The sequence below is a fragment of the Nicotiana tabacum genome, chromosome 22 (assembly GCF_000715075.1).
Source record: "Nicotiana tabacum cultivar K326 chromosome 22, ASM71507v2, whole genome shotgun sequence".
Classification (NCBI taxonomy): Eukaryota; Viridiplantae; Streptophyta; class Magnoliopsida; order Solanales; family Solanaceae; genus Nicotiana; species Nicotiana tabacum.
This window is the reverse complement of record NC_134101.1, coordinates 7,674,574-7,700,744: the sequence shown is the minus strand read 5'-3', so window position 1 is coordinate 7,700,744 and position 26,171 is coordinate 7,674,574. Positions and strand designations below refer to the sequence as shown.

The 26,171-nt window shown below is 40.3% G+C and overlaps 1 pseudogene; it reads left to right on the top strand.

Annotated features, from left to right (window-relative positions):
- The first annotated feature begins 24,215 nt into the window (after positions 1-24,215).
- LOC107830605 (E3 ubiquitin-protein ligase CHIP-like) overlaps positions 24,216-26,171 on the top strand; it is a 37,307-nt pseudogene continuing 35,351 nt past the window's right edge.

Here is a 26,171-nt window from a genome sequence, read left to right as displayed (position 1 = left end):
GTAAGTCAAATCCTTGTCCAATTGGACTGAGCTGAAAGCTAACACATGGGACGGATCACCATGATATTTTGGGAGCATAGACACATGGAACACCGGATGAACCACTGATAAACTAGGTGGCAATGCAAGCCTGTAGGCTACTTCGCCCACCCTTTCAAGAATTTCGAAGGGTCTTATATACCTAGGGCTCAACTTGCCCTTCTTTCCAAACCTCATTACACCTTTCATAGGTGAAACCTGGAGCAATACTCTTTATCTAACCATGAATGCAATATCACGAACTTTACAGTCGGCAAATCTCTTTTGCCTAGACTAGTTATGCGAAGTCGATCCTGAATAATTTTGACCTTATCCAAGGAATCCTGTACCAAATCGGTACCCAATAACCGAGCCTCTCCCGGTTCAAACCAGCCAACTGGAGAACGACACCGTCTTCCGTATAATGCCTCATATGGAGCCATCTCAATGCTTGACTGGTAGCTATTATTATAGGCAAACCCCGCAAGTGGCAAGAATTGGTCCCAAGAACCTCCAAAGTCTATAACACAAGCGCGAAGCATATCTTCCAATATCGGAATAGTGCGCTCTGACTGTCCATCTGTTTGTGTATGAAATGTTGTACTCAACTCAACCTGCATGCCTAACTCACATTGTACAGCCCTCTAGAAGTGTGAGGTAAAATGCCTACCTCGATCTGAAATAATAGACACTGGCACACCGTGAAGGCGGACAATCTCACGAATGTAAATTTCAGCTAACTGCTCTGAAGAATAGGTAACTGCCACTTGAATGAAATGTGTTGACTCGGTCAACCTGTCCACAATGACCCAAACTGTGTCAAATTTTTTCTGAGTCCGTGGGAGTCCAACAAAAAAATCCATAGTGATACACTCCCACTTCCACTCAAAAATTTCTAACTTCTGAAGCACACCACCATGTCTCTGATGCTCGTACTTGACTTGCTGACAATTTAGACATTGAGCTACATGTGCAACTACATCCTTCTTCATTCTCCTTCACTAGTAATATTGCCATAAATCTCGATACATTTTGGCAGCACTTGGATGAATAGAATACCTGGAACTGTGTGCCTCTTCAAGAATTAATTCATGAAGCCCGTCAACATTAGGCACACAAATACGACCCTGCATTCACAGAACTCCATCTTCCCCCACAGCAACCTATTTGGCATCACCGTGTCGCGCCGTGTCCTTATGGATAAGTAAATGAGGATCATCATATTGTCGCTCTCTGATGCGCTCATATAATGAAGACCGAGCGACTGTGCAAGCTAGAACCTGACTGGGTTCTGAATTATCTAACCTCACGAACTGATCAGCCAAAGTCTGAACATCTGCATCTTATGACCTCTCACCAATCGGAATATGCGCAAGACTTTCCATACTCACATCATTTCTACTCAAAGCATCGGCCACCACATTGGCCTTTCCAGGGTGATACAAAATAGTGATATCACAGTCTTTAAACAACTCCAACCATCTTCTCTGCCTCAAATTAAGATCTTTTTGTTTGAACAGATACTGAAAGCTATGATGATCGGTAAATACCTCACACGAGACACCGTAGAGGTAATGCCTCCAAATCTTCAGCACATGAACAATGGCTGCCAATTCTAAGTCATGAACATGATAATTCTTCTCGTGAGCTTTCAATTGTCGCGATGCGTATGCAATTACCCTACCATCTTGCATTAATACTACACCAAGCCTAATGTGAGATGCATCACAATATACCGTATAAGATCCTGAAATGGTGGGTAATACCAATACTAACGCCGTAATCAGAGCAGTCTTGAGCTTCTGAAAGCTCAACTCACACTCGTCTGACCATCTGAATGGGGCACCTTTCTGGGTCAGTCTGGTCAATGGGCTTGCTATAGATGAAAACCCTTCCACGAACCGACGATAATAACCTGCCAAACCCAGGAAACTCCGGATCTCTATAATTGAAGTAGGCCTAGGCCAATTCTGAACAACCTCAATCTTCTTAAGATCCACCTTTATGCCTTCTGCCGATACAACATGCCCCAAAAATGCAACTGAGTCTAACCAAAATTCACATTTTGAAAATTTGGCGTATAACTGATTATTTTTCAAAGTCTGGAGCACACTCTAAAGATGTTGCCCATGCTCCTCTCGACTGCTGGAGTAAATCAAGATATCATCAATGAACACAACCACAAAGGAATCCAAATAAGGCTTGAACACCCGATTCATCAAATCCATAAATGCTGCTGGAGCATTTGTCTGCCCAAATGACATCACCAAGAATTCGTAATGCCTATACCGAGTCCAAAAAGCTGTCTTAGGGACATCAGATGCCCTAATCTTCAACTGATGGTAACCAGACCTGAAGTCGATCTTTGAAAACACCTTGGCACCCTGAAGCTGATTGAATAAGTCATCAATTCTTGGTAGTGGATACTTGTTCTTGATAGTAGCATTGTTCAACTGCCGATAATCTATACACATTCGCATTGAACCATCTTTCTTCTTTACAAATAATACTGGTGCACCCTAGGGCGAGACACTGGGTCTAATGAATCCATGATCAAGCAAGTCTTGTAACTGCTCCTTCAATTCTTTCAACTCCGGCGGGGCCATACGGTATGGTGGGACAGAAATAGGATGAGTGCCCGGAGCTAAATCAATATATAAGTCCATATCTCTGTCGGGTGGCATCTCCGGCAAATCTGCAGGAAATACTTCTGGAAATTCACGAACAACTGGTACTAAGTCCATAGAAGGAACATCCGCAGTGGGATCGCGAATATAAGCCAAATAGGCTAGACACCCTTTATCGACCACACACCGATCCTTCATATAAGAAATAACCATGCTGGTAGAATGACCAGGAGTTCCTTTCCACTCTAACCAAGGTAACCTCGGAATGGCTAGGGTCACCGTCTTGGCATGACAATCCAATATAGCATGATAAGGTGACAGCCAATCCATACCCAAGATAACATCAAAATCTACCATATCAAGAAGTATAAGATCTACACTAGTCTCAAGACTACCAATAGTAACCACACACGAATGATAGACATGGTCTACTACAACAGAGTCTCCCACCGATGTAGATACACACACAGAAGCACTCAGAGAATCACGAGGCATAACCAAATATGAAGCAAAATAGGAGGATACATATGAATAAGTAGATCCTGGATCAAATAGAACCGAAGTATCTCTATGGAAAACTGGAATAATACCTGTGATCACAGCATCAGATGACTCGGCCTCAGGCCTAGCTGGAAAAGCATAAAATCGGGATTGGGTCCCACCACTCTGAACTGCGTCCCTAGGACGGCCTATAACTAGCTGGCCTCCACCTCTAATAGTCTGACCTCCACCTCTAATGGCCTGACCTCCACCTCTAGCTGCATGACCCCTACCTCTAGCGGGCTGAGCAGGCGGTGAAGCAATCGGTGCCGGTATGATGGCACGAGAATCCTGTCGAGATCTATTACTCTACAAACTAGGGGCAATACCTCCTGATGTGACCAATGTTCCCACACTCATAACACCCATCTTGTTGTCGTGGCTTCTGAAGCTGAAGTTGACCCGAACGGGCCGGATAACCACTGTAGTGACTCTTGAGTGGTGGTGCACTGATAGGAGCTGAATGTGCACTAAATGTTGGCTGCCCAGAGTAAGGTATAATAGGACTGTGACTCCCTAAAGCACCGGGAGATTCCTGAAGTGCTGAATGAAATGGTCTGGGAGGATGACCTCTACCAAAATTACCCCTGCCTCCAGACGAGGCACCACTGAAACCACCGAACTGACGAGGCCTCTTATCAGACCTCTGCCCTCTCTCCTTTGCAAGAACCATCTTGATCCTCCTCGTGACATTAGCAGCCGCCTGAAAGGAAATCTCACTTTCGGCCTCCTTGGCTATCTGAAGCCTGATAGGGTGAGTGAGTCCCTCAATAAACCTCCTCACTCTCTCTCCCTCAGTAGGCAGTAAAAGGAGAGCATGACGGGCTAAATCCACAAAACGGGATTCATACTGAGTAACAGTCATACTGCCCTGCTGTAGACGCTCAAATTGCCTGCGATAATCCTCTCTCAATATGATAGGGAGGAACTTCTCTAGAAATAGCCGTGAAAACTGTTCCCAGGTCAATGCAGGCGATCCAAGTGGTCTGGTCAATGTATAATCTCTCCACCACGTCTTGGCAGAACACGTCATCTGAAATAAAGCAAAATCGACCCCATTGGTCTCAACTATACCCATGTTCCGCAGCATCTCATGGCAGCGGTCAAGATAATCCTGTGGGTCCTCAGAAGGTGTACCACTAAAGTGAACTGGAAAGAGCTTGGTAAACTTATCCAGTCTCAATAAGGCCTCAAAAGACATGGCGGGCCTATCACCGGTCTGTGCCGCAACAACTGGCTGAACTACCCCAACTGGCGGGGCTACTAGAGCCTGATTCTGGGGAGCCACTTGCTCTAAAGCGGGAGTAGTGGGAGTTCGTGCTCCTCCCCCAGTCTGTGAGACGGCTGGTGCTATTGGAAATGTACCATTCTGGGCCATGCCCTCCATAAGACTTACCAAATGGACTAGAGCGTCCTGAAGCACTGGAGTAGCTATGAATCCTTCCGGGACCTGAACTGGTCCAACTGGTAAAGTCTGAACTACAACCTCCTCCTAAAGATCCACCTGAGGTTCTACAACAGGTGCGGTGGCTCGAGCTTTAGACTGAGCTCTGCCTCTGCCTCGTCCTCTAGCACGACCTCGGCTTCAACCTCTACCCCTGGCCATAGTTGCCACCGGGGGCTCTGGTCCCTATCCGTCGGTAGATGTATTAAGTGTTCTTGCCATCTGTGAGAGAATAAGAATAGAATGGTTCAATTATCGATGATAGAATAAAATCGCATGACAGGATAAGAAAGAAGTGATATTGTTCCTAAACTTCATAGCCTCTGAAAGATAAGTTCAGACGTCTCCGTACCGATCCTTCAGACTCTACTAAGTTCGCTCGTGAATCGTGAGACCTATGTAACCTAGTGCTCTGATACCAACTGTCACGACCCGAAATTCCCACCTTCGGAACAGTGATGGAGCCTAACATTTCACTTGCAAGACAAGCCAACGTTAGAATATAATTAGCCATTTTAAGAAAATTGTAAATTTTTTAATAAAAAGGAAACAAATGCAAAAATAAAGTCTAAAGTAAAGTGAATAATCCATAATAATCACGATATCTAAATACCATCCCAGAACTGGAGTCACAAGTGCACGAGCTTCTAGAATGATACAAATAAGGGTCTGAATAAAATAAAGTTGTCTAAAAGCAAACACAGAGCTAAAATAAAGTAGACGACGACTTCAGAACAGCAGACGTTGTGCAGTTATACCTCAAGTCTCCTCTGGGTAGCTGAAATCCGAGCAAGTCTATGGTACGCGACTGGAACCAACTCCAAAATCTGCACAAGAAGTTCAGAGTGTAGTATCAGTACAACCGACCCCATGTACTGGTAAGTGCCGAGCCTAACCTCGACGAAGTAGTGATGAGGCTAAGGCAGGTCACTTATATTAACCTGTACGCAATAATAGTAATAACAACAATAATAGAAATAAATCAGGTAACTCATTTTTAACAGTTGAAGCCAACTCAACCATCATAACCAATTATTATTTCAATCAATTTCCGTTGCGGCGTGCAACCCAGTCCCATTATATCTTTTCAATCAATTCTGTTGCGGCGTGCAACTCGCTCCTCCAATATATTCATTTCAATCAATTTTGTTGCGGCGTGCAACCCGTTCCTCCAATATATTCACTTTAATTTTCGTCGCGGCATGCAATCCGTTCCTCCAATATATTCATTTACCAATTCTTATAAAAGTAATTACTCCAATAAATACAACAATTAATATGAAAATATAAGACAACAAGCATACAATAATTATGATTTATTAGAAATAAGTGATGACAAGTAGCAATTAATTGTGGAAATTAAGGATGTAATAGGCATTTTAATAATAAGTATGCTAAACGCCAAGTGACAATCAAGTCACATAAATCAAATAACCATGTAGAAATTATAGCATGGATTCAAGGCATGATATTGATCAAAGAATACGAGAGAAACAATTAATATAGTAATTAATTCATGATTTAAAATAATTTATGATTTTTCAAGTAATTATTCAAATAATTAATTTGATGACGCATAGACACTCGTCACCTCGCCTATACGTCATTCACACGCATTTCATATTACATCTAATTTAAGGGTTCTATTCCCTCAAGTCAAGGTTAACCACGACACTTACCTCGCTTTGCAACCAAATTCAAGAATCCAATAAACCTTTGCCTCGCGAATTCGTATCTGAAATCCTCAAATCTAGTCATAAACAATTCAATATACTCAATATAAATCGTAGGAATTAATTCCATATGAATTTACTAATTTTCCGGATTAAAATCCGAAATTTATCTAAACAATCATCAGTGGACTCACGCCTCAAATCTTGAAAAAACTTATGAAATCCGAACACTCGTTCCGAGACGAGTCCAACCATACAAAAATTATCAAATTCCGATGTCAAATGGACCTTCAAATCTTAAATTTTTGTTTTTGGAAAGTTTTACAAAAACTCCAATTTCTCCCATCTAAATACGAAATAAATGATGAATATAGACTTAGATTTATGAAATATAATCATGATATGATAAAGAACACTTACCCAGTTCGAAATCGTGAAAAACTCCTTTGAAATCTCCCCTAAATCGAGTTCTAATTGAGGGTTTGTGAAAAATGGGAAAAATCCCGTTTTGGTTCTGTTTTAAGGTTTGGGGGTCAGGCCTTCTTCGCGTACGCGAAGGGCCTTTCGCGTTCGCGATGAGCAGCAGCCTGTGTGGCTTTCGCGTTTGCGAGTCCTCCTTCACGTTTGCGAAGGACTATCCTTCCTGGCCTTCGCGTTCGTGTAGAAGAACGACTGACCCTTCCCCCAGGTCCCTAAAGCTTCGCGTTCGCGAGAAGCTGGTCGCGTTCGTGAAGGGTAAGGCCCCCATTGCTTCGCGTTCGTTACCCAGCTACAGCATTCGCGATTAAGAAAATCACCCTGCCCCAGTTTACTCTTCGCGTTTGCGAGAGTACCTTCGCGAACGCGAAGAAGAACACACCAGATATCAGCTGAAGCCAAAAACTAGATTTTTCTAAGTTTCAAAACACACGTAGCCTATCTGAAACTTGCCCGAGCCCTCGGGGCTCCAAACCAATTATGCACACAAGTCCAAAAATCTCATACAAACTCGCTCTCCCGAACAAAACACCAAAATAATGCCTAGAACTAAGAATCAGACACCAAATCAAATGAAATTTTCAAGAAAACTTTAAAACTTCTATTTTCACAACCGAACGTTCGAATCACGTCAAATCAAGTTTGTTTCTCACCACATTAGACAGATAAGTCATAAATGACATAACGTACCTATAAAAATTTTCAGAACTCGAATCCGACCTCGATATCAATAAAAGTCAATTTGTAGTCAAACTTTGAAATCTTTAAGCCTTTAGGCTTTTTGTTTTTGCTAACTGGCGATAATTCAAGCTAGGGACCTCCAAATTAAACTTCGGGCATACGCTCAAGTCTCAAATCACGACACAGACCTATCAGAACTGTCAAAACACTGATCCGAATCTATTTGCTCAAAATGTTGACTAAAGTCAACTCAGTTGAGTTTTAAGGCTCTATTTCACATTTTAATCAATTTTTCATATAAAAACTTTCCGGAAAATTATACGGACTGTGCACGCATGTCAAGGAATGATGAATAGTACTTTTTGAGGTCTTAGAACACAAAATTAATTATTAAATTTAAAAATAAATTTTTGGGTCATCATAGTTGGGCCGTTTTGCTCAACTTTGACAATGATGAGATGGATGGTTTCATGGAGTGTGTAAATTCATTGCAAGGAATGTGGTCATCTTTGGTATGAATTTCTTGGCCCTTATTCTACTTTATCGATTATTATTTCCTCTTGTTTGACTAATGTACAGGTAGATTCTATATTGGCGGTGTTGCAAAAGATGAAAAAGGCTATTGGGTGGACTTTGGCGGATATCCGGGGTATAAGCCCCGTATTTTGCATGCATAAGATCAAGTTGGAGAATGGTGACAAACCATCATTTGAACATCAAAGAAGACTCAATGATACTATGAAAGAGGTGGTCAAAAAAGAGATTATCAAATGGTTGGATGCCGAGGTTGTCTACCCCATTTATGATAGTTCATAGACTTCTCCGGTCGAATGTATCCCCAAAAAGGGGGCATGAAGGTTATTACCAATGATAAGAATGAGTTAATTCTTACAAGAACGGTCACCGATTGGAGAGTTTGCATGGATTATCATAAGCTCAACAAAGTCACAAGGAATGATCACTTTCCTCTCCCTTTCATGGATCAAATGCTTGATAAGTTGGCCGACCGTGCCTTTTATTGCTTTCTTTATGGTTACTTCGGCTACAACCAAATTTTTATTGCACCGAAAGACCAAGAGAAAACCACCTTTACATATCCATATGGTACTTTTTCTTTCAAACGGATGCCTTTTGGATTGTGCAATGCACCAACTACTTTTCAATGGTGTATGATGGCTATATTCATGGACATAGTGGATGACTATCTTGAGGTCTTTATGTATGACTTTTTGGTAGTTGGGGATTCATTTGATGATTGTCTTGCTAATTTGGACAAGGTGTTGGCTAGATGTGAGGAAACAAATTTGTTACTCAATTAGGAGAAATGTCATTTCATAGTTGAGGAGGGCATTATCCTTGGCCATAAGATTTCAAAGAATGGTATTTAAGTGGATAAGGCGAAGATTGAAGGTATTTCTAAGCTTCCACACACCCCACCTCGGTGAAGGGTGAGAGGAGTTTCTTAGGTCATGCGGGATTCTACCGGTAATTTATCAAAGATTTTTCTAAAGTGGTGAACCCTTTGTGCAAACTCCCTGAGAAGGATGCCACACTTCATTTCAATGATGATTGTATGAGAGCTTTTGAACAATTAAATCTCATGTTGACAACTATTCCTATCATTACATCTCCAAATTGGAGTTTGTCGTTCGAGCTCATGTGTGATGCAAGTGATGTAGCAGTTGGAGCTGTTTTGGGGCAACATATCAATAAATTTTTCATTCAGTCTACTATGCTAGTAAGACTATGAATAGTGCTCAAGTCAATTATACCATTACGGAGAAGGAGCTTCTTGCTATTGTGTTTGCTATTGACAAGTTCCGCCCATACTTGATAGGTGCCAAAGTTATTGTCCACACAGATCATGCGGTGCTTTGCTATCTTATGATCTAAATCTAGTTTGATGAGATGGGTGTTTTTGGTTGCAAGAGTTTGATATTGACATCCAAGATAAGAAGGGAAGTGAAAATCAAGTTGCGAACCACTTGTCTCGTTTGGAGGAGGAGGGGAGGCCACATGACGACCTTGAAATCAATAACTCTTTCCCCATGGTTTGTAGATTTGGAAATTTTCCTTGTGAGTGGTATCATTCCGGATGAGTTCTTTTCAAACCAAATAAAGAAGATCAACAGGGATTGTCAAGACTACTATAGGATGAACCATACCTTTTTCTGGCTTTGCACGAATGGGGTAATTAGAAGATGTGTGCACGAGGAGGAACAAAGTGATATTCTTGGGGCTTGTCATTCTTCACCCTATGGTGGTCATCATGGTAGAGCAAGAACGGCGGCTAAAGTCCTAAGTTGTGGTTTCTATTGGCCTACTCTCTACAAAGATTCAAATGAGTTAGTGAATAAATATGATGAATGTCAACGGTCCGGTGGAATTTCAAAGAAACATGAGATGCCCCTTACAATAATCTTGGAGATTGATATCTTTGTTGTTTGGGGCATTGACTTCATGGGCCCTTTTGTGATTTCTCATGGGAACACGTACATTTTGGTCGCGGTGGATTATGTGTCTAAATGGGTTGAAGTCGTTGCTTTATCCAATAACGAGCCTAGAAGTGCGGTAGCTTTCTTGAAGAGGAATATTTTTACAAGGTTCGAGACCCCACGGGTGATCATAAGTGATAGAGGGTCACATTTTTGCAACAAGACTTTTGACACTTTACTTGGCAAGTATGGTGTCACTCACAAAGTGACAACTCCCTATCATCCACAAGCAAGTGGTCAGGTGGAAGTTCCAACCAGGAGATAAAGAATATTTTGTTCAATACGGTGAATGTAAATCATACGGATTGGTCTAAGAAGCTTTATGATTTTTTATGGGCATATAGAACAGCTTAAAAAGCACCTATCGGAATGTCTCCATACCGGTTTATGTTCGAAAAAACTTGCATATCTCGGTGGAATTAGAGCATAAGGAAATGTGGGCCTTGAAGAAATTAAATCTTGATTGGGATGTAGCTGCTAACTTACAGGTTGCACATTTGAATAAATTGGATGAATTTTGGTATCATGTATATGAGAGTTTGTCCTTGTACAAAGAAAAAATGAAATACCTTCATGACAAGTATATTTGGAACAAGGATTTCAAGGCCAGTGATATAGTGTTATTGTTCAACTCAAGGTTGAGAATGTTTCCCGGAAGCTCAAGTCAAAGTGGAGTGGTCCATTTGAAATTATTGGTGTGACACCCTTTGGTGTTTTGGACTTGAAAAATAAGAACAATGAAATATTTCGAGTCAATGGTCACCGAGTGAAGCACTACTTGGGAAAGGTTGGTGAGAGCCATGTGGTGGAGGTACTTTACTTCAATTGAGGATGTTATGGCATTGCGTCGTACCACGACATTAAATAAGGCGCTTCTTGGGAGGCAACTCAAGTTCTTTTTCTTTTTCTCTTTTAGTTAGAAGTTGATTCTTGTTTTTAACTATAGTTGAAGTATGTTGCAAGTGATCTGTCATTTAAAGAAGTCATTGTATGACTTAAATCAGAGTCCCCGGGCTTGGTTTGAAAATTTTAGTAAGGTAGTTTAGGAGTTTGGGCTGAAAATGAGCAAATGTGATCACTCAATCTTCTACCGACAATTAGTATATGACACTATATGTTAATGACATTGTCATAACATGAAGTGATTATGCAGGGATCTCTTCCCTCAAGTATTTCTTTCACACTAGGTTTCATACGATGGATTTAGGCCAATTGAAATACTATTTGGTAAGAGAAGTAAATAGAAGCAAGAAAGGAATTCTTCTGTCTCAGAGAAAGTAAAATCTTGATCTACTGGCAAAAACTGGAAAGTTGACAGCCAAACCATGTAGTACTCCAATGATTCCCAACGTGCATCTTATGAAAGATGATGGTGATCCTTTTCATGATCCGGAGAGATATAGGAGATTAGTTGGAAAGTTAAACAACCTCATAGTGACACATCCAGATATTGCTTTTGCGGTAAGTATTGTTAGCCAGTTCCTGTCAGTGCCTACGGTCAAACATTGGGCAACTTTGGAACACTTTCTATATTACTTGAAAGGAGCTTCTCAACTTGGCATGTTATATAGCAATAACGACCACACTCGTGTTGAGTGTTTTGCAGATGCTGATTGGGTTGGATCCAAAATTGATAAAAGATCTACTACATGATATTGTGTCTATGTTTGAGGGAACTTGGTATTGTGGAGGAGTAAGAAACCAAGTGTTGTATTTCAATCTAGTGCAAAATCTTAGTACAAAGCTATGTCACAATCTACATGCGAGATTATGTAGATACATCATCTCTTAAGTGAAATTGGATTGAAGCATCATACACTAGCAAAACTCTCGTGTGACCTGCTCTTTATATTGCCTCAAATTTGGTGTATCATGAAAGAATTAAATATATTGAGGTTGACTATCATTTCATTCATGAGAAGATTCAGGAAAACTTGATTTCCACTGCTACATGACAGGGAGGTTAGCAAAATGGCAAATTTTGCCACAAAGGTGTTGCATAGAACTCGAGTTGATTACCTTTGTAACAAGCAAGGCATGATCAATATCAATTGTGATGACCTAGCTGGTTGTTCTGAGTATTTTAGACCCTTTCCCCTATTTATTGCCTCTTCTATATTTATTTGTGGTCATGCGACTTGTCGGGGTGGTTGGATTGGTTTCGGGACTGTTCAGATTGAATTGGGACACTTAGTCTCAAAGTTGGAAGCTTAGGTTGGAAGAGCTGGCCAGAGTTTGAATTTTGTGTAAATGACTACAGAATAGAGTTTTGATGGTTCCAATAGCTTCGGATGGTGATTTTGGACTTAAGCGTATATTCAGATGTTGATTTGGAGGTACATAGGTTGATTTGGTATTTTTTGGCGAAAGTTGAAAAGTTGAAGGTTTGGAAGATTGATAGGTTTGACCGAGGGTTGACTTTATTGATATTGAATACAGATTGTGGTTCTGAGAGTTGGTATAGATATGTTCTGTCATTTGGGACTTGAATGCAAGATTTGAGCTCATTTAGAGTTAGTTTGATATGATTCGATGTTAGTTTTAGAAGTTGAATGTTCATTGGTTCAATAGGCTTGAACTGGGGTGCGATTCATAGATTTGATATTGTTTGATATGATTTAAGGCCTCGAATAAGTTCATGTTGTGTTTTAGGACTTGTTGGTATGTTTGGTTGAGGTCCCGAGGGCCTCTGGTGTATTACAGATGACTTTCATACCTTTTTCTTCATGTTTGGATAACTGGTCTGGTGTCTGGTGTGTGTTTCTTTGCATTCGTCACAAAGGGGTTGCATTCGCGAAGGCTTCTGGGTTGGAAGGAGAAGTGCTCTTTGCGTTCACGAGGCAGAGAGCACGTTCGTGAAGCTTTGGAGGTCAGTGCCCTTCGCGAACGTGAGATGAAGGACGCATTCGTGTAGAAGGGAGGTCGGGTGAGGGGCACTAGGACTTAAGCCTTCGTGTTAGCGAGGGAGGCGGGTTCGCATAGGCATGGATTCGTTGGTCATCGCGTTCTGACTAGTTCGTCACGTTCACGGAGGAGGATTTTTGCTGAAGGCAAAGTTGTGCTTCGCGAACGCGAGTCTTCTTCCGCATTTGCGAAGGGTAATGACTGGGCAGACTATGTAGTACTCTCTTTCGAGGGTTTGGTTCATTTTAACATATTTTGAGTTGTAAAGCTCGGTTTTGGGTGGTTTTGGAGGGGATTTTCACGATTTAGATCGGGGTAAGTGTTTTTTACTCGGTTTTGTTCATTAATCATGATTACATCATTATTTTTATCATTTAATAGTGATTTGAGTTGGAGAAATTAGGGGGTTTGTTAAAAACTTTCCTAAACCATAAATTGAGGATTTGAAGGTCGATTTGAGGTCAGAATTAGATGATTTTGGTATGGTTGGACTCATATCCGAATGAAAATTCTAAATTATTTAGTTTGGTCATTTTTGAGGTGCGGGCCCAGGGTTGACTTTTTAATTTTCATTAAAGATTGAAACTTTATTGTCCGGAATTACTTCCTATGGCTTGTATTTATGTTATTAAGTTATTTTGGCTAGATTCAAGCCGTCCAGAGTTGGATTTATACGGGAAAGCCTTATTAGGGGATTGATTTAGCTTGTTTGAGGTGAGTATCTTGTCTAACTTTGTGTGAGGGAAATACCCCTTAGGACTTGGGTTGATTTGTGTTATTTGAATTATGTGAAATACGTGTACATGAGGTGACGAATGTATATATGGGCTTATGTATGGTATTTTGACCAGATTAGACTCTTAGGCTCTTTCATGCATTTAATTAGAAATTGTAATATCATGTTATATCTTCCATTGTTAAATTTCTCTTACATGCTTTACTTGATGTTGTTATCATATGCTCTATCTTTTATTGTCTAACATGCTTTTGTATGCCTTAATTGATGTTGTTATCACTCTTATTGTCATGTGCCTTTTTAATTGTGGAGTTATTCTCATTTGAAGTTATTATTTCATGATGTCTCTTCGTGTTGAATTATTATCATGCATTTAGACGTAGTTTCTATTTCATACTATCTTTTTCGTTGTCAAGCTAATGTTATACAATTGAATTGGAAGTTGGATTTTGTGGGGATATCTTCATTTTGAGTTATTGAAGTTGTTGATTATTGAGATATCTTTCCTTGTTGAGTAATTTTCATTCATTTTGTTATTATAGGTTCTTGTTCTCGTTGTGGTTCATCTGTAAGCTATATGTCGTGGTAACTTTGGTATTGTTGATTTTTGCAAGTTGTGGCACATGGGCACTTGTGGTGCGAGTTGTTATTGTGTTGTGATATTGATGTGCATGTGGCGGTATAAGAATAGGGGTTAATGTGCATGCGGCAGAATAAGGTGAGATTTATGTGTGTGTTGCTAGTAAGGGAATTACTTGAAGCCACGCGGCACCATAAGGTGCTAAAGTGTGTGTAGCTATTTCGGAAAAAATATTTTCAAAAATATCTAAATGCAAGGCTCACGCGGTGTGATGACCCGATAGGTCATATAGAGTTTTAGACATTAATTCTGTGTTTTGAAACCTCAAATATCCCATTTTAGCCTTCCTCGAATTACGTGCATAATCCGTGTCTTTTTCCGGGAGGCTTTTATGTTAAAAAATTAACAAAATGTGAAATTGTGCCTTAAAGATCCATTTGAGTTGACTTATGTCAATGTGTTGAGCAAACGGACCCGTATCCTTGTTTTGACGATCTCAGTGGGTCCGTATCTTGATTTGGGACCTGGGCGTATGCCCGGAATCGAATTCGTAGGTCCCTAGCACGAGTTATCGCAATTTGTTGAAAATTTGAAGCTTAAGAGGTCGTTTGGTAGAGTGCATTAGAGAAAATAATGTATGCATTAGCTTTGTGTATTAGTAAAACCTTGTTTGGTACACTTTTTCAACTATGTATAACTAATACAAGCATTAGTTATACACCATATTTGGTATTATCCTATGTATAGTTAATGCATAGCAAACCATGGTTTAGCAATACCAAGGCAATTAATGCATGCATTAGAATGGTTAAAGGCAAAATTATCCTTAAAGTCCCTTAAAGCTAAAGAATATGGAGGGTATTTTTGTAAACAAATAATTTTCTTAAAATTTATGCAATGGATTTTAATTTTTAATACACCACACCAAACAATGGATAAGAAATAATCTATGCATAGATAATGCTTGCATTACTAATCCCTGCATTATTAATGCACCTTATTCAATATTATTCTTATATACCATACCAAATGACCCCTAAAGATTTAAAAAAATTATAAATTTGTCAGATGTTTGAATTTGTTGATACCGGGTCCGTATTTTGGTCTCGGAACTCGGTATAGGTCCATTACTATATTTATGACTTGTCTACCAAATTTGGTGCCAAACGGAAGTGATTCGACGTGATTCAGACGTCTGGTTGTTAAAATAGAAATTCTTGAGTTTCATTGGAAATTTCATTTGGTTTGGTGTCCGATTCGTAGTTCTAGGCGTTATTTTGGTGTTTTGATCGCGCGAGCGAGTTCGTATGAGGTTTTTGGACTTCTGTATATCTTGGTTTGGAGCCTCGAGGGCTCGGGTGAGTTTTGGATAGCCTACGAACTTTTTGATCTTTGAAAAATCTATTTTTTTTAGCTTCAGCTGTCATCTGGTGTGTTGTGCTTCGCGATCGCGAAGGGGATCTGGGACTGGGGAGGATTTTGTTCAACGCGAACGCGAGACCTCAATCATGAATGCAGAGCATTGGGGGGTTTGCTCTTCGCGAACACGACCAGTCAACGCGAACGCGTAGCGTTAGATAGGCTAGGCAGGGGAGTTGAGGTAACTCTTCGCGAACGCAAGCCTAGTCTCGTGAATGCAGATATGAGGCGGGCTAGACCTTTGCGAACGCGTGGAGTTACTCGCAATCGCGTAAGCTAGTTAGGCCATGCTCTTCGCGTACGCGTCAGGCTTCACGCAAACGCGATGAACACCTGACTCTAGTGATTTAAAACAGTTCCAAAACGGGATTTCTCCCATTTTTCATAAACCTTCCATTAGAGTTCGACCTAGAGGTGATTTTGAAGAGAAACCTCAACACCAATTCATAGGTTTGTACACTTTAACTCATTTTCTTCCATTTCTAACATCACCCATTAATTCCTAGCCCTAATATTTGTTCTTCCATGGTAGAAATTGGAGATTTGGGTAGAATTAGGGACTTTTGTAAAATTGGAATTTAGACCTCAAATTGAGGTCGGATTTCGAAACAAATTGCATAACCGGGCTCGTTGGTAAATGGGTAATCGAGTTTTGGTCCGAATTTCGGGTTTGGACCAAGCGAGCCCGGGAGTTGACTTTTGGTGACTTTTTCAATAATGACCTAAATTGAACCTTTCTCATTCGTGGGTAGTTCCTAAGGCTTATTTTGTATCGTTGGCTGATAATTTGCTAGATTTGGTTGGCTCGGAGGCTTGTTCGAAAGGAAAAGTCGTGGTTGAGCTTTAAGTTGATTTTTGAAGCGAGGTAAGTGTCGTGGTTAACCTTGACTTGAGGGATTAGGAATTGTTTGCCTATTTGCTACGTGTTTAAATATTGGATACAACGTATATGTGAGGTGACGTGTACTTATGCGTTATTTTTGGGTAAAAGCATGCGGTTGAAACTTCTTTCTCGTGATTTATTTCCTTCTTTGAATATGATATTCATGTCTAGACTAGTTTATTACTTAATTGATCATTCTTTCTGCATTTATTAATTATTTGTGATAATTGAATATTATTGGAAGTTGAGGCTCGATATTGTGGAAACATTGTTGACGTAAGGTTTATTCTAGAATATTCTTTCTACCAAATGTTATATATTCATTGCTTCATGGTAAAGGAGAGAGAGTTAAAGCACGAAGGGTGATGTCGTGCCGTATTTATCATTTTATGGAGAGAATGAGAGTAAAAGCATGAAGGGTGATATCGTGTCATTATTATTGTTTCATGGTGAGGTTGAGAGTAAAAACACGACGGGTGATGCCGTGTAGTTTATATTCATTATGTTTATCCATTTCATTGACTGAAGGTTTATTGATTGTTTCTTATTATCATTCCCTATTGTAGTTATCGTATCTTGTACCCCTTTCACATGTCCCCTCCCAATAGTACTTGTTAATTCTTTATTTGTTGTTATGTTTTACATATATTTCCGTCTGTACAAGTTTATTTACGTGAGTGTCTTGTCATAGCCTCGTCACTACCTCGTCGAGGTTAAGCTCGACACATACGGAGTACATTGGGTCGGTTGTACTCATACTACACTCTGCACTTCTTGTACAGATTTTGGTACTGGTCCCAGCTGTACGTGATGTGCATCAGCTCGGATTAGCATTTGGAGACTCGAGGTAGATCTGCTGGCGTCCGCAGACCTTGAAGTCCCCTTCCTCTTTCCGTATTAACTGTTCATCTCATTCGAGACAGTTGTATTTATTTCAGACTCTGTATGTAGAACCTCTAGAAGCTCGTGTACTTGTGACTCCAGATCCGGGTTGTACTAGATATTGTGTTATTATGCTATTTCGTACTTTATTTTGGCTCTATTTCTGTTTAATTGGTTTTACTTATTTAAATTGTTTTAAAAATTGGCTCAAGGATTTCTCTAACGTTGGCTTGCCTAGCAAGTGAAATGTTAGGCGCCATCACGGTCCCGAATGTGAGAATTCCGGGTCGTGACACACGGCGGTATAAGGAAAGTTTGTAGTTTTAAAATATGAAATGTGGATATGAGGCGTGGTACCTCGGTAGTGATTCTTGTTGTACATTATATGTTAAAGAGGCTTATTGGTTGAACCGTTTTGTTATCTCTTCATTTGCCTTATTTGTATTTGTCTGTATTTATTTCTTGTTGTTCTTATTATGTGTTCACTCCTTGCTGCCTTTATTGCTTTAAATTCCGTTATTAGCTTACATTATTGAACTGCTTTATTGTCATTCATTTCCTCGTCTTCCATTATTTGACTATACTATACTTTGTTTAGTTTTCTAGTTCTAATATGTGTCTTGACTTGGCCTCGTCACTACTCCATCGAGGTTAGTTTTGATACTTACTAGGTACCGTTGTGGTGTACTCATGCTACACTTTTACATATTTTTGTGCAGATCCAGGTAGACGCTCGCAGGACTCGCAGTTACCTTCTGTTATCTTCTCATTATTGTTTATCCCATTATCAGACAGTGTTGTATTAGAGAATTTAGAGCATCCTATAGAGCTTATGACTTAGTTCCACCGATTTTGGGGATTATGTTGTTGATGTTCCACCTTGGAGTATTTATGAGCTATATCTATTTATTTTATTATCTCAATTTTATTATTTCCATTAAGCTATCAATAAATGTTAGGCTTACCCAGTCTTAGAGAATAGGTTCCATCACGACATCCTTAAGTGAAAAATAGGGGTTGTGACATCTATGCTCCAGTTTGAGGAGGAGTGTTATCGAATAAATAGTGAGTTGTAAGATTACTTTTCATAAATAGGTGACTCAATTATCGGAGCTGATCCTTAGAATATTTTCCTTTATTTTTTTTGGTTTAGTTTCCTTTGATAGAGTCTTGTGAAAGTGCATAAATCTCTTGTATTTATGAATAGAAATACAACAAGTCATTCTCTCTGATTACCGCATTATACCTGGCTCTCGTCAATCCTCACAATGTTAGGATGCCTAGCAGGCTTCCTTGGATGTTACGTGGTGGCCTCGGGACGCGAGGACTATCAACTATGGCTTGAGAAGATTTTGTCCAAGACATACATCTACGACATGCAATACGTATCGCGAGGTCTAGGGTTGAAAGGAAAAAGAGAGCTTACTACGCGAGTTGTAGCGCTAGGTGAACTGGGCAACATGAAAATCAGGAGCACAAGAAGGAAAATCTATCTTGAACTTTGGCACGTTATGGCGCATGACAAAGCCTAGTGCCTATGGCCCAGTGTCACGACCCCAATTTCCCACACTAGGATGTCGTGAATTGAGAAATAGCATAAATAATAACTTAAACATCAAATTAACTATTAAACTATCATAACAAGACTCCAACGGTACAACTTATGAATGACTCTCAAAATCTGGTGGAACTAAGTCATAAGCTCTACAGGAGTGTGCTAATAGTCTAGAAATACAATATTGTTTGAACAGGAAGTAAACAGTAGAACATCTAAAAATAGAATGTGACTTCGAGGCCTGCGAACGTCGGACAGGTGTACCTAGAAATCTTTGAAATGGCTAATCAATCACTGATATCCAGCACGGGCAGAAGTACCTAGATCTATACAAAAAATATGTAGAAGCGTAGTATGAGTACATCATAATGATACCCAGTAAGTATCAAACCTAACCTCGGTAGAGTGGTGACAATGCCAGGTCAAGACATCTACTAGGATAAAAGAAACTGAAGAAGGTATAGTATGGCCAAATTGGAAGATGAGGAAATAAATGACAATAAAGCATTTCAATAATGTAAGCTAGCAACGGAATCTAAAACAATAAAGGTAACAAGGAATGAGAACCGATTAAGAACATCAAGAAGTCAATACGGACAAATGCAAGTAAAACAATTAAGGAAATAACAAAACTGTTCAACCAACAAGCCTCTAACAAAGAGTGTGCAACAAGATTCAAAACCGAGGTACCGCCTCGTTTCCACTTGTCAAGGTCCATTTGTCGCGTACATATTGTGGATAAACAATCACACTAATATTAATTTATCCTAATTTGATGGACATAAATTATGACTCTTAATATTTTGATTAGTACTTGTTATATTGTGAATACACGCTAGTTTAGGAGACTTACAATATTTCTACAAAGCAGAAATAAATCGTTTACAACAATGCATGGGTCAAAATTCGCCTAAGGGCACTCAACACGAAGTGATGTTGCAACAGGTAATTTGGTCGAGGTTGACGAGTAACTAATGGGATTCATCGCCGAGCAGCCAGTCATGGCCAAGGTCGAGTATCAGAGGGAGCAGTAACGGCAAGTTTAGTAATAGAACCGTTAAGAGAATATTCCGTTAGATATTCTTTATATTTGTACTTTTAGGATTAATTGGGGGTATGTCCCTATAAATAGAAAGAGATAGATCAGAGAAGGGGGTCCTCTGACAAGAACCTCCTTGATAAAACTGACTCTCTGAGAAAAGACTCCGAAATTCTTGTATTTATCTGTCATTCATCATAGTCAGAAGAGGAATCATTCATCCAATTCGATATTGGGTGAATCATTCTTCCTATTTACTTTAATGTCATTTAATGTCATTAAATGCTTGATACTTATTTTCCATTATTGATATTGATACATTAAATTCACATCTGAAGTTATTATTACTAGCTAGGCATAACCCCTCACTAAATACATTCAATTAGTTTAGCCAAAGATAATTATTTTTTGGTCAAACAAGCAACATGACTCGAATCACTAGTCGTTCAAAATCCTCACGTTACATGATGAACCCTAGTTCCCCAGCCCTAGAACAATTAGGGGTCGTTTGGTAGGGTGCATAAGAATCATGCTTAATAGAGTGTATTCGTAATACTGGTATTAATTTATGGTGACATATTTCTTATCCATTATTTGGTTTGATGTATTAAAATATTGTACAATTTTTAAAAATATTGTTTGTTTACAAAAATACCCTCATAACTAGTCCATTACTTTATCTTTTTAAAAGAAACATATGCTGAGGAATGTTTTTATATGAAAAAGGTTTTAAAAAGTTATTTGATTTGTCTACTTATATTGTAGTATAGAACTGGATACTTATTTATAAAAAAAGAAAATATGCTAAGTATTTCAAAATTGCATTAATATAATAACATATTTTAATCAAGCATAAATTTTGAAGTATAATTTTGTCTTTATCTAAGCTAATGCATGCATAATTAATCCTTGCATAACTAATACATGGGTTCAAAAGGTATACAAACAAGGTATTGTTAATACACAAAGGTAATGCATACATTATTTTATATAATGCATACTACTAAACGACCCTTTAAAGTGTATTTTCCAACACATGTAATGGTGAGCAATAAACTGATTTTCTCCAAAACATGCCCTTGTTCTTGTACTAGATTTGGCAACTACAACCCTTCTAATTTTTCAAAACGAAATTTAAAATTAAAGAGTTGCTCGGAATAATGCCAATATATCAATATTGAAAACACTGTCGATATAAAAACACTGTCCTTGTTCATGTAAATCAACGAGTTAATAGGAATACTGTCAATATATAAATATTCTAATTGGTTTATTACTTAGGAGATTTTGTTAATGTTAATAATTGAAAAGACTTATTCATCAAACCGTTGAATTTAAACATGTAAATAATTCTTATGGAATAATTTTTCAATTAGTAGTTTTACATTTTTATTCAGTACTGTCAGTATAAAGTACAAAATACAAATCAAATAATCTTGTTAATAAAATTTCATGTCTAATCAAATAATAAGTAAATATGAAATGAAACAGACAATAAATAAAACTCTATATTAATTACGTTATTAAAAAATTTGATTAATTGTTGCTATCTCATCTAGTACGGGTTGTCGCGGGAAACAACAGACAGCTGCCGTTCACGGCGGCAGCGTGAAACCCGACGGTCCTGCACTTTATTCCATTCGTATCCTTTGACGGTGATAACCACACCGGCGAGTTCGCCGACGGCATGATATTAGTTGTCCGTTTGTACAAACCGAGCCACTTGTTCTGCATAAACCGGTGTTTTCTCCACGGAGGAATGTGAAGGCCTCTGCTTTTCAACGACCGTCTCGCGGAGTCGCACATTACTCTCAATATCTGCTTTAATTCTTCACTTTTGCCAACAAACACTTTCGGCAATGACTGTTGTAATTTTCATACTGATTCGTCGGCCTCACGATTTCAAACTCAGCTGCGAAATCGAGATCGATGAAGTAACGAGTAACGATCCGATTGGCGGAATCTAATCTGAGAATGTCAATAAACTCAGTGTTGGGAATAAACCCCCACATAAAATAATATTCACGGTAATAAAACCGGAATAATAACGTTGTTTATCCGAAAAATCGGATAACGTTAAATTTAGATATGGTTCTAAGGGTATGCAAATTTCTTTGATACAAAATAACAATACAGGTATTTTTTACTATGAAATGGGAATGATGGACGGGAAGACTCGAAAATATTAGGAGAACAAGCACAATGAAATCTTAATGTATTTTATGAGGACCTTGTGTATTGCAGTCTATCTTCCTTTTTATAGTAGAGGGTCATTACTTTGTCTATAACAACATAAATAATACATATAGTGGAGAACCCATAATGGTTTGTCTCTCCCTTGATTCTCGCCAAGATTCTCTCCCTTGGTGCGGTTGTAACGGCTCTTGTCTGCGAGCTTGGCACTGACTCGAGCTCGGTGCTAGATCGAATCCCCAGTCTTAGTTCGAGCTCGGTTCTGCCTTGGAGCATCGATATTCGGGGCCTGTGTCGATCGGCATTGCCCCGTAGTCCGATTCGGATGCGGGCTCGATAATGATATCGAGTTTTGCCGTTGATTGGTCTTATAGCTCGAAGCTCGACGTCTCTACTTCGGAATTCGTCCGAGCTTGCCATGTGGATACCCTTCGATTGAAACGTCATTGTCTCGACCGGTCTTTATGACCGAGAATCGGTTTTGACCGTACACAGATAGTCCCATCGTTTCTCGGAAAGGATGTGGCGAGGAACGATATGATTTCCCTGCGGCTCGATCAAATTTATGCCGACATTTTTATCGAACCAGATCTCGACGTATGTGATAGCTGTCCCATCGGCTCGATTTTACCAAGGCATTTAATGTGTGTCAGACGGTGGTCGGCCACTGCTGATACTGAACCGTCAAGCCTTAGTCTATAAATAGTCTTTCCACATAACTTTTACCACTTTTGCGCCTTTTCTTCTTCCAAACTTTCCTATTTATCCTCTCTACTTCGCTGCTACGGGGTCGTCCATCCCAGAATTTTGGTGCTGTCTATTTCTTCCTTTGCACTCTTTCCTTTCATATCAATGGCGAAAACTTTCAAAACCGTACCTCAGAAGGAAAAGCCTCTTCCTCACGGCCGTCTGATGATAAGGCGCCGGTGGAGCCGTCAGTTCATGACTATGTTCCTGGCCCGTGCATTTTGAAAATCGATTTTAAGGTGGAGAACCCTTCCTCCGTTCCGGGTCGATATGAACACGTATCGATGTATACATGCTCTATAACGGAGGATCACCTCGAGGCCGTCCGAAAAGACTGCAACTGGGGTTCCGAGGTCGTGTTGCAAATTTCGTCTTCCGATGAGGTGTTACCACTTACGTGGAGGGGTTTTTAAGTGTTTACACTTATCCCTTCACACTAGGACCCGTCGACCCGGTGATTATTGATTTCTGCAAAAGGTATCAAGTCACCCATGGCCAAATCCATCCCTCTTTATGGCGTATAGTGATCTTATTGCGCTTCTTCTGTATCAAAGCCGGAGGGTTGGATTTTTTTCTGAACCACCTCATTCGACTGTATCGGCCTCAGATCTTTCGAGGACTAATCAGACTTCATCGTCGAGCATCGAAGGCATTGATGTCGAGCATCGATGAAGACAAGGATCGAGGTTGGATGGGTCGTTATATCCGAGTGAGGACCCATGATCTCATTCCGGAGGAGAAGATGTCGTTCCCTGAAGAATAGAATTTTGACCGTAAGTGATTTTTGTTCAATTTTCAGGTGCTTATCCGATTTTTTCTGATGTCCTTCCCTGATGTTCAGCTGCCCCTTGGATGCTACAAGCGGTGCCCGACCTCGAGGACTGGGTTTGGAAGTTAGCCTCGACCTCCTCTTACGTCGAGCGCGCTTGGCGTGATTTGGCAAAAGGCTGATGGGAGGCCAAGAACCATGGTGAGATTTGCTTCTTGTTTCCTTCGAAGTATTCTTTGCGTTCTATTCGTTACCGATTTCCTCTTGTGCAGGCGTAACCAGGGATGCCGTTTTGAGGTCTTCGAGCGGCAAGGAAGGAAACAAGTCCCTGGTCCCTAAACATGGGGAAGATAAGAAGCGAAAAGCTTCCTCTCGGTCAGAGGACCCCAAGCCCAAAACTCGCAGGGTGAAGAGAAAAACAATTGCCCTTTCGATTGACTTGGTCCAACGACTGAGAGAAGAAGAAGAAGAAGAAGAAGAAGAAGAAAATAGCTCCTCGGCTTTGGTAGTATGGTCTACGGAGGCCATCGAGGTTGCCAGAGTTCCCGAGCCGATGGCGGTTGTGCCTGTCGGGGTTGTTTCCGAAGACCAGAATCTCGACCAGAGTACTCCGAGCGATTTGCTCGGGGCTATGACAATGGGTGATTCGCCTTCTCTTCCATCTTTTTCTGAGGAGGCGCTGAAGGAAGCTCGAGAATTGAAGACTCCCGATATCGGCGTATGCTCTGGTGTAGGGGATCCTTTTAGGGATTGTTTTACTGGAGTCGACGATGGTTCCGATATCGGTGACGCTTCTCTTTTATTAAAGGAGGCTCAGCGTTTCATTACTCGGATAATGATTCTTCCATACTTGGTTTCTTTGTTCTTTTCCATACTTGACTCATGTTTCTTACTGTGCAGGCCATTAGTAGGTTTCGAGTCGATCTTAGCCAGTGTGAGGCTGAGCTCCGGAAGGTCTCAGGTGAGAGAGATGCCCTGCGGCTTCTTTGCAGCCAAAAGGACGAGGCTATAAAGGACCTCCAAGCGGATTTGGCTAAGGTTCATGAAGAAGGGGTCGAGCTCGATAAGCAGGTGAGCCTCGTTCTGTTAAAGTATGGGTCTGACTCAACCGTGGAAGTTAACCCTTCGTTGTCTCAGTTGCAGCAAAAGATCGAAAAGATCGGGTTACTTGGAGAAGAAGTCGATCAAATCCGAGCTGAATGCAATCGGTGGAAGGAGACCCTCGACCGCCTGGCAGCGGAAAAAGAAACCATCTTAACAAAATTATTATCGGCCGACGTTCAACTTCGAAGTGCCAAACAAAAGGGGTCGGTTCAAGCTAAGAAGATTGAGGAGCTTGAAACACGACTTGCTGAGGCTAAGGCGGAGGTTGAGTCGTCGAAAGTCTTGGCGGATAAGTCCATTGTTATATATCGGGTTGATGCTAAGGCTGCTCAGATGGAGGCCCGGGCAGCGGCGAAGGCCGCCGATACTTGAGCTCATTGGGTTGCCGAACTTGCTAAGTGTAGGTCTCGGAGGGAGACCCTCGAGGATATACACGCTCGAGGTTTTGACCTTACCGAAGAGGTAAAAAAGGCAAAATAGCTCGAAGCGGAAGCTGAAGCCTTGGCTTCTGATGATGATGATGATGATGGTAGCGAAAGAGGATCCGAGGACGGGGAAGAGCTCGACCAGGAAGCTTAGTTTCTAATTCTTTATGTTTGTACATTAATCTTGTAGGCAATTTTCGTATATATATGTATAATCAGGTCGACTTGTTTTTGTTTTGTGAAGACTTTTAATCGAATGTTGACCTTGTAGTCTCTCTGATCGATCAGATTTGTAGCCCCTGGGTTTGCTTGTTGAGTCAATGATTCAAATTTTGAAGGAACATAATCCGTCGAGTGAATGTTTGGAACTTGAAATATTGTAGCCCGTAGGCGTAATGGTCGAGTGCGTGCTTGCTCGAACTTGAGATAAAGGTAGCCCGTAGGCTTAATATTCGAGTGATTATTTCGAACTCGGAATGTAAGTAGCCCATAGGCTTAATGGTCGAGTGAGTGCTTTCTCGAACTCGGAATAACAGTAGCCCGTAGGCTTAATAGTCAAGTGAATGTTTCGAACTCGAAATTTAAGTAGCCTGTAGGCTTAATGGTAGAGTGAGTGCTTTGCTCGAACTCGGAATAACAATAGCCCGTAGGCTTAATAGTCGAGTGAATGTTTCGAACTCTAAATGTAAGTAGCTCGTAGGCTTAATGGTAGAGTGAGTGCTTTGCTCGAACTCGGAATAACAATAGCCCGTAGGCTTAATAGTCGGGTGAATGTTTCGAACTCAAAATGTAAGTAGCCCGTAGGCTTAAATGGTAGAGTGAGTGTTTTGCTTTGGATTCCGAGTATTGATGGTGACTTTTCTTAACATTAAGTCCCCGGGCTTGAAATGGCAAAGTTTAGTTCTTCGATTATAGTACCTTTTGATTAGTTGCTTTTGGGCGGCCAATCGGATGAGGGCAGCTTCTTGTCCTTCGTCCGA